Below are 9,993 nucleotides of genomic sequence, written 5' to 3'. Positions count from 1 at the left end.
CCCAAGCTGGGTAGAGTGGCCTAATGCACTAAGTGCTCTACAGGGTCCAGTGACACAGCCTCCCAAATCACCCAAGCTAGGCACCCCAGGTATGCTGTCCCATATGGGCTGTGTATACCCTCCTGTTGTAGTTGAGCATTGACTGCTATTGGCACATCATTGGGAGGGATTTACCCCCAGGCTGGTCAGCTGCAAGGACTGGCTGAGATCACTGTGGAGGACCAGCTGTGTAGGGGTCCACCCCACAGAGTAGGACTTACTTCAGCGGTGCCCACTGAGTCTGCCTCTTGAGTGTGTCACTTGTGGAGGTGGTTTGGTGGTGCTTCAATGTGGTCTGAAACTGTTCACTGGGTGCACATGCTCTGGGGCCTCCTGAGAGGTACAGATGAAAGTCAGACGCCACCTGTGTTCTACCCAGGGCCACCTAGCATAAGCTACAGAGTGATTTGCCGATGACTGCTACTTGTGATGGGCTTAGAGGTACCCAGGTTTTTCTTTGTTGCAAGAGTGAGAATGATGCTCTTTCCAGTTTCTAAAGTGATACAATAGCAATTTGATATTCTTCACCATCCACTTAGACAAACACCTTTTCAATAATATATGTTCATCATATTTTCTCAATTCTCCTCTTACAGAACTTTATCTTGATGCAATATGTATTAATGGCTGACAGTATTTTATTTATCATATGTCATACTTCCCTGTAGTAAAACATTCATACAAATTGGAATTCCAAATTTTTGGCTATGCATTTATTTCTAAACTCCTGAATTGTATCCCAAGAAACATACAGTGTTCTGTCTTCAAAATTATTTTTATTGATATATCAGTTGGTGTCTCAATTAATTAATTTAAGTTTGTGCAAAGCAAAGAACTGAAAACCACCTGGTTTGCAATAGGATTTGTTACTCAGACATTATAATCATTTGCATTCCTAATTTGAGGATTAATAAGACATCAAATGAATATCTATTAGTTTTTCACTTAGAGACTTTTAAAGTTTTTTTCATGTTTTAATCCAAAATGTCCAGACAAGTCTTTGAAAATTAAAACATTGTTCATTTCAAAACACCTTTGCCAATACAATATTTCAGTTAAGAATGCTTTTTATCATATTACATATTTTAAATATATTCTTTTCAAAACTTAAAACTACAGCTTGTAGATGAACTCACTCCACTGGGGACAGCTATGGAACACATCAATTAACTCTCTTGCAGACCGATAGCCCCAGGCGCTGCTCTTTGGATCCACCACTGGGTGTTCACTGAGGCTGCATGTCCCTATATAAGACTCAGTAGTTTTAGAAGACTTGGTTGGGATAACTTTTTCATTTTGATGTGGATGTTTGGGTGTTTGATAACTTCCATTTAAAATATTCATTGATTTAGTTCTTCCCAACTGGCTCCACTGGAATAACCAAAGAAACATTAAAAAACATGGAGTGTGCACTGACTGGGTGGCTCAGTTGGTGGGAGCATTGGTCCACGTACCAAAAGGTTGTGGGTTTGATTCCCCATCAGGGTACATACGGGCGACAACCAATAATAGATGTTCTCTCTCTCTCTCTCTCTCTCTCTCTCTCTCTCTCTCTCAAATCAAGGAACATATCCTTGGGTGAGGATTTAAAAACAAAACAAAACACAGAGTCTAATCCTTTTCTAGACCTGTTGAATCAGACTTTACTAAATCTATTGGATCATAATTTTGGGGGCATAATCCAAAAGTATCTGGAAGTACTTGAATAATCTATTGCTTGTGTGTATCACTGTACCCTTACATGACATCTACCTACAAGGTACAGGAAAGTGAACACCGAGGGAAGATGACAGAGAAGGAAAGAAATTTAAAAAAATCCTCAGGAGATAGAAAATGAGAAAATAATGTTAGATCTTGCTTTTGTGTGTATATTTAAGAAAGAACCACAAAAAGACACAAATGAATGCAGCCCTCTCTCAGTGTGTGAGCTTTGGGGGTGGAAAAAAAGAGAGGCTTAAGTGGGTGTGCTAAGATGCTGGAGGGCCTGCATGACCAGGGAATAGTGTGCAAGGGTCTGGAAACATGGCAACCAAAATAAGAGAGGAAACTGGGAGGTGAACTGTGCTAACTGATTTCTCACCTCATAAGCATTCCTGGGCCTAGTTGGCCCTGAAGATCCGGCTACTCATCTTTCCTGGATGAAGTGGTCACCTGGACCAGCCCTCCATCTGTCTTTTCCTCTTCTGTCCACTGCTCCCTCCCAGACGCCACTTTTTATTTCACAGTCTTTCCCTCTCGTTTCAGGTTTCTTCCCAATTACATGCACCATCTACATCTACTTAGTGTTATATTTCTGTGGCAAGTCTTTTTTTCATTATCAGTGGAGATGAGCTCTTGTTACCTGTCCCTTAATTGAGGAATGAGTTGGTTATGGGGAAGGAGCATTGGAAAGAGGCATTGGGCTAGTAATCAAGTGACTTTTGCTATTTATCACCTTAAAAATAAAAAGTCGCTATTATATGAGGGAATGAGATTAACTTAGGAAACCCCAATACCTCCACTTGTGAGCGCTTTCCACAGTCTCCAAGTCCTCCCTGCTGGGAAATTTCTGTTACATACCAACATCTCTCATGTCACAGACCAGGCCCATGTCCTCTGTCCATTCTAAATGAAGACGGAGAACCATTTGTGCCATTTTTGAAAAATACAATAACATCTTATTTATAGCTAGAAATTTCATTAACTTTTTCAGCTGATGTTTACTCCTCATTTCCACAGGCATTAGTATCAATATTTTGAAATTTTCTTCAAAGGAACACACTACAGGAATCTAGTTCCACCCCAGTCCCTTTAACTCCAGCTCTACAGTATGGAAGGTGCTACTAATTAAAGGTGGCAGAACACAGCACCTGCTGTAGCTATGTTGACATATGCCTCCTATTTCTTCTTGAGTCCAGGTCAATTATTGGTTTCTCTGTGAATCCTCCCCTCTGAAACAAAATGCTCAGAAAGGCTATGTAAACTGACTTGAGGCTGTTTTTCCAGCACAGGTCACTTACCACACCTCTGTTCCACTATTCTTCATTCCATCTATTACATTTCACAGCAGCAGTCTCGATGAACTGGATCTACTAGTATGTGGGCTGGAGGTGAATCTAGGCCTTAGTGGAGGATGTCACTCACAAGGCAAGATAATTTAAGGATGGTTTCTTTGCATTTGAATTTTAAAGCACTACAGGAAGAAAAAAGGCATGTTGCCAGTGTAAATTTATGTATGGATATGGCTTTTGAAAAGTATCTTTAGAACCAACATATGTATCACAGAGATCCTATAATAAACTTGGATAATTGAAAGATCGCTTATTTTTACTTCAGTTTATTTTTAAAGATGAATTTATTCACTTTAATATCCATAAGAGCCCAAACTACATTTCCCAGGAGAAAGATAAGTATGATAATCCAAATGTTTGAAGCCAAATATCTGCTACCAAATTTAAAGTTGTAGAATGATCTCATTTGACCCTCTGGGAAAACAGTATTAAATATTAAACCATCATTCCAGTTTAAGTTAGGACAATAGAGATAGGGATGAAGTAGAAAGGGCAAGCCCCAGCCTGCATGGCTCAGTGGTTGAGCATCGACCTATGAACCAGGAGGTCATAGTTTGATTCCTGGTCAGGGCATATGCCCAGGTTGGGGGCTTGATTCCCAGTGTGGAGCATGCAGGAGGCAGCCAATCAATGATTCTCATTATTGATGTTTCTATCTCTCTTTCCCTCTCCCTTCCTCTCTGAAGTCAATAAACAAATATCCTATATAATAAAAGCCTAATATGCAAATTGCCCCCTCTGGTGGTCATTCGACTGAGAGTTCAACTGCTCACTGTGATATCCACTGACCACCAGGGGGTGGTGCGGAACATGGCGGGCATCAGTGATGTGGCTCTGGCAGCAGGCAGCAGTGGAAGCGCTGCTGGCCCCGATGGGCCCCAACAAGAGCGGGACCATGGTGGGATGGTGGAACAGGTGAGCAAGTGGTGCCAGGCCAAAGCGGGTGTGAGCGGGGGCACAATCACCCTGCTGATCATCCCGCAGACGGCAACCAGCGGCAGTGGCAGGGGTCAGGGAGCAGGGTTGCCACCTGGCTCCCAGGCGCTGAGGGAGCCAGGCAGGGGGCCTGGTCCTGATTGATTGCCTTACAGGTGGGATGGTAGAGCAGGTGAGGGGGTGGCACCAGGCCAAAATGGGGTGCCAAATGGGGCTGCAGGGTTGCAAGGCTTAGGGTGCAAGCTGTGGCTGTGAGGCTGGGGGAGTGAGCTGGGGCCCAATATCCACAGCCACCCCAAGGGATCCCACCCATGCATGAATTTGTGCACCAGGCCTCTAGTATATCCTATATAATAAAAGCCTGATATGCTAAGTATCTGGTTGTCCAGTCGGCTGTTCAACCAATCAAAGCGTAATATGCTAATGATATGCTAAGGCTGCTCAACCACTCGCTATGACATGCATTGATCACCAGGGGGGCAGATACTCCGACTGGTAGGTTAGCTTGCTGCTGTGGTCCGGCTGATTGGAACTGAGCAAGATGGGCCAGAGATGCCCTGGAGCCCTCCTGTGGTCACTCCCCACCTGGCCAACCTCCCGTGTCTCTCCCTGGCCCCAATCATGCACTGGTGGGGTCCCTCATCCTGGCCTGTACCCTCTCACAATTCGGGACCCTTCGGGGGATGTCAGAGAGCTAGTTTCGGTCCTATCCTGCAGGCCAGGCCGAGGGACCCCACTGGTGCACAAATTTGTGCACTGGGCCTCTAGTATATATATAAAGAAAGGGTAAAGGGCATGCTGCAGCAACCTTGAAAGTAAGGTCTATACTATAGATGCTCCTGCTTGACACTTGCACTTCTGTCTGTTGAACAGGGCTTAGCCACAGGTGAGTATAAACTTGATTCTGAAGGATTGAGTTTCCCATTGAAAATTGGGGATTCTAGACTATGGGATAAGGGGCAAGTAGTTATTGGAAAACCACTCATAATGTGAAATTTTAAAAAATGTTTTATAATCCAATTTTTGTATCCCACTGATTTCCAAGTATCGCTACTCTGTGAAGGATATCACATATTTAAAAACATTAGTATAATGGGGCAGCTCAAGGAACACTGCAGGATGACTGAACTGTTCTGTTTTGGGAATGATGGAACCATGGCATTGGATATATGACTATGGGAAAACCCATAGAACTGAACACACACACAGAGGGAGTTTTATTCTCTGTAAATAAAAGGAGATTTAACTATGATGTTGTAGAGGTAACCTGAGGATGGAAGACAGATTGTGAGAAATGATTTTAACTGTATTTCAAATGAGTGGCATAACCACACTGAAGCAGGTAGGAATGAAAGGACCTCTGACCCGAGTACTTTTGAAAAGCCGACTTTTGACTGGATAATGTAAGACTAAAGCCAAATTACTATACACAAACACTGTGCATTGTTTGGTAAGTCTCTCTTACAGGAGCATGGGTTAGCTATACTGAAACTACTTTATATGTAAACTAGGATTGAACAAATAAGTTAACATGTTATATATGTCAGCAAAGCTTCTCTCGACTGGAGAAAGACATTACAAATAAGGAAAGGGGGAAGGCTAGAACTGAACCCTGTAGTGCTAAATTGGAGTCAGATATACCTGTGTAAACCCATATTTCCAAATATGCAAAGAGGCAGATACAGAAGTAAATACATATGTGTAGGTAAGTGTCACAGGCACATTTCCTAGCTCTGTCCATAGAGGAGTTTTACAAGCTTTGCTATCCCAGCAGCACTGAGCACACTCAGTGCCTAGATCTTGGTTTCTAAATATCTTTTTCCATGAAAGGAACAAAGGTTCCTTGGAAAAGTGTTTGATTTCAGGACTGGGGCAGGTAATATACAAGATGAGCCTGGAATATTCTGTAGTTCCAGAAAGTAAAGAAGTGCAAAAGGATAGAAACTTGTCAAAAACACAGGAGCCAACCTGAATGAGCTCCTAGTGGCTAAAGCTGGAACAATTTGAGAAACAAAATAAATAATGGTCATATTGGGTTATATCCTATAACAGTTAATATTATATGTCAATTTGGCTGGGTCGTGTTACCAAGTAGTTCAGATATTTAGTCAAACATTATTCTGGATGTTTCTGTGAAGCTGTTTTTGTTGTTGTTGTTGTTTTGTTGTTGTTTGTGTTGTGTGTTTTTTTTAGCGAGATTAACATTGAAATTGGTAGACTTTGACTAAAGCATATTACTTTCCATAATGTGGGTGGGCCTCATGCAAACAGTGCAAGGCTTGAACAGAACAAAGACTGACCTCCCCCTGAGGCAAGAAGGAATTCTGCAAGCTGACCACCTTTGGACTAGGACAACACTTATTCCCTGGGTCTCCAGCCTGTTGGCCTCCCCTGCAGATTTTGGACTGTGCACATCCTCAACAGTGTGTCATTCCTTAAAATAAATCTCTCTCTCTTTAGGTGTACATATACATTCTGTTGGTTCTGTCTTTCTGGGGAACCCTGACTAATACATAACCCAAAGAATTAAATAAATATCCACAAGACCATGCTGATATAAATAACAGAAATAAATAAATGAGAAAGAAGAGGTAAGTATTCCTTACAAAATAATTTCAATTACTAAATGAAGAAGGGTTAAAGGAAACAAACTCATTAGAACACTAGAGTAATAGTTGTGTAGGCAAAATCCATCCATAGATATTAAACTAAATGGGTAAAAGAGGATATTTGTATCATCTCAAAGTGTCTCCCTCAAAGCATGTATTTATTCATTATAAAGGTGGACTAGTAACTTTAGAATGGAGAAAACTGGCAAATACCACCTTAATGAAGCAATGAAGATTAACATCACCAATAATAAGACATATTGATATCATATAGCCCCTGATATGTTGTTATGAGAAGGCCACATCATCTCTGTGGAATTCTTCCACAAAATCTATGACCTCTGTCTTACCATGAGAAAACAGCAGAACAACCAAAATCGAGGGACATTCTAGAAAGTACTGGATCAGTACTCCGAAGGAGTGTGAAAATATTGAAAGATAGAGAAAGACCAAGGAACTGCCACAGATTGGAGGAGACTAAAGGAGACATAACAACTAAATGCAATGTAGTTCCCTGGATAGAATCCTAGAATAGAATTCTAGGGATATTAGTGGAAAAACTGGGGTAATCCAGATAAGTCTATTATTGTTGGTATTAGTTAATAGTATTGTAGTAATGTTAATTTTTTAGCTTTGATAATTACTCCACAGTTATGTAAAATATTAACATTAGGAGAAGTTGGGAAAAGGACGTAGGGAACTCTATACTATCTTTTTTCTTAAAGTCTAAAATTATTTCAATATAAAATGCTAAAATTTACTGTCATGTTTATAATCTATCAGGTGGCTTTAATGGAGTGATATGAGTTTTATTTTAAAATTTAGTGCTCACATTATGCTAGAAATTATATCATTTCAACCATTTCCAGGCGTCCTCAAACAATGGCTCGTGGGCCACATGCGGCCAGCCGAGGACATTTATCTGGCCCCCCGGGTGCCGCTGCCTGTCCTGCTTAGCAGCTGACTTGTCCCCGGCCCTCAGTGAGCATAGGAATTTGTTCATAGTTTTTTTTTTAAACTATAGTCTGGCCCTCCAACGGTCTGAGGGACAGTGAACTGGCCCCCTCTTTAAAAAGTTTGAGGACCCCTGATTTATACCAATGATAACAAATTTTAGATTTCAACATAAAAATGTGCAAGGTGTACAAAGTTTTCAAAATTTCTTTATCTAAGAAGAAACAACTGAAGCCTTTTGGTCTAGATGACTTGTTTTAAACTGTTTTTGCTCACCAAACCCACTGTTTCTTTAATTAGATGGTATATATATTTGGGTGATTTGGGTTGCTCTTCAAGATTATTTTGATGAGTTAATGCAATTGTAAACCACACCTAAGCCTCACGGCTGGGCCAGGCAGGTGAAATGAATGAGTGAGCTGACCAGGTATAAGAATAACGACAGTACAAGTAAACTGCGTAACGATGACCAACAGTAGGCTTTGGTGTCTGGTGGGCAGTAGGGACTGAACTGAAATGCATGTGCTCCATCAAGGGCAACCGCTACTCAGGCTTGGAGGGGCCCACAGTCCTGATTTGTCAAGAAGAGCCAGAATTATGTACATTTATGTGAACTCTCCCAGTCTGTAAGTGTTGGAAAAGACTTAAAACATTTTAAAATAGGGTGCAGGCCAAATCAAGCCCATCTACTTGTCTTTATCTTTCTTCCATCTAATTTGTGTCTTCCACCCCTCTTCCTTTTCCTTTCCCATACCTCCCTTGGTTGCCAATGTAGAACTGAAATATAGATATTGTTAATATTTGTATAATAATTTCATATGCCTCTTGTTCTAACTTTCAAGAAGAATTCCAAAGTTGAAAATGCAATAAAACCAAACCACAGAAACTTGGTTGAACTTTACTTGGAAATAATCCAGTAATTTCGTTAATTGATTAAAAAGTTCACTATCCCAATAATAATCCTATATAATAAAAGCCTAGGTGGCGTCGTGCAACGTCATCATAAGATGGCTGCCATGATGTCGTCACAAGATGGCCACCACAAGATGGTCACCACAAGATGTCTGGTAGGGGAGGGCAGTTGTGGGTGATCAGGTCGGCAGGAGAGGGCAGTTGTGGGTGAACAGGCCAGCAGGGGAGGGCAGTTGGGGGTGATCAGGCTGGCAGGGGAGGGCAGTTGTGGGCGATCAGGCTGGCAGGGGAGGGCAGTTGTGGGCGATCAGGCTGGCAGGGGAGGGCAGTTGGGGGTGATCAGGCTGGCAGGGGAGGGCAGTTGTGGGCGATCAGGCTGGCAGGGGAGGGCAGTTGGGGGTGATCAGGCCAGCAGGGGAGGGCAGTTGTGAGCGATCAGGCTGGCAGGGGAGGGCAGTTGTGGGTGATCAGGCTGGCAGGGGAGGGCAGTTGGGGGTGATCAGGCCAGCAGGGGAGGGCAGTTGTGGGCGATCAGGCTGGCAGGGGAGGGCAGTTGTGGGCGATCAGGCTGGCAGGGGAGGGCAGTTGTGGGCGATCAGGCTGGCAGGGGAGGGCAGTTGGGGGTGATCAGGCCAGCAGGGGAGGGCAGTTGGGGGTGATCAGGTCAGCAGGGGAGCAGTTAGGCTTCACTCAGGCTGGCAGGGGAGTGGTTAGGGGGTGATCAGGCTGGAAGGCAGAAGCAGTTAGGGGCAATCAGGTAGGCAGGCAAGCGAGTGGTTAGAAGCCAGCAGTCCCGGCTTGTGAGAGGGATGTCCGACTGTTGGTTTAGACATCGCCCAAGGGGTCCCATACTGGAGAGGGTGCAGGCCAGGCTGAGGGACACCTCCTTCCCCCCATGCATAAATTTTGTGCACTGGGCCTCCAGTAATAATAATAAAAATAGTAATTGAGTATTTTCTGGTGTGAAACAACATTCATTTTGTGTGGCTCCATATGGACTGAATTGTTTAATTCTCAGAACAATTCTCTGAGGCAGACTCTATTATGAATTTATTCTACAGATGAGGAAACAGAGGCTTAATGGGGCTAAATTATTTACCAGGATTACAGAGCTGCCTGTCTCTAGAGCCAAGCTCTTAACCATGACATTGAATCAGGCAAGAGCCCCATAGGGCAGAGTTGCCAGATAAAATACAGAATGTCCAGTTAAATTTTAATATGTATTATATTTTCTAAATCTGGCAACTCTACTAAATGGGTAATTCTTTGCCGTTATGTGACCCCATTTATTTGGAAAAAAGTTGAGAACTGAAGAGAACTTTGACTACAGGTAGAAATTTTATTTATATTATACAGTATATCTCTTTTAATAAACTTCCTTTGTCTTCCTCCCCATGCACTTTTCATCCCCAAAAACTTTAAAGTGCAGCAAAACCGGCCTGGCTGGCATGGCTCAGTGATTGAGCATTGACCTATGAACCAGGAGGTCACAG

Source organism: Plecotus auritus (assembly GCF_963455305.1).
Source record: "Plecotus auritus genome assembly, chromosome: 4".
NCBI lineage: Eukaryota > Metazoa > Chordata > Mammalia > Chiroptera > Vespertilionidae > Plecotus > Plecotus auritus.
This window is presented reverse-complemented; position numbering follows the sequence as displayed.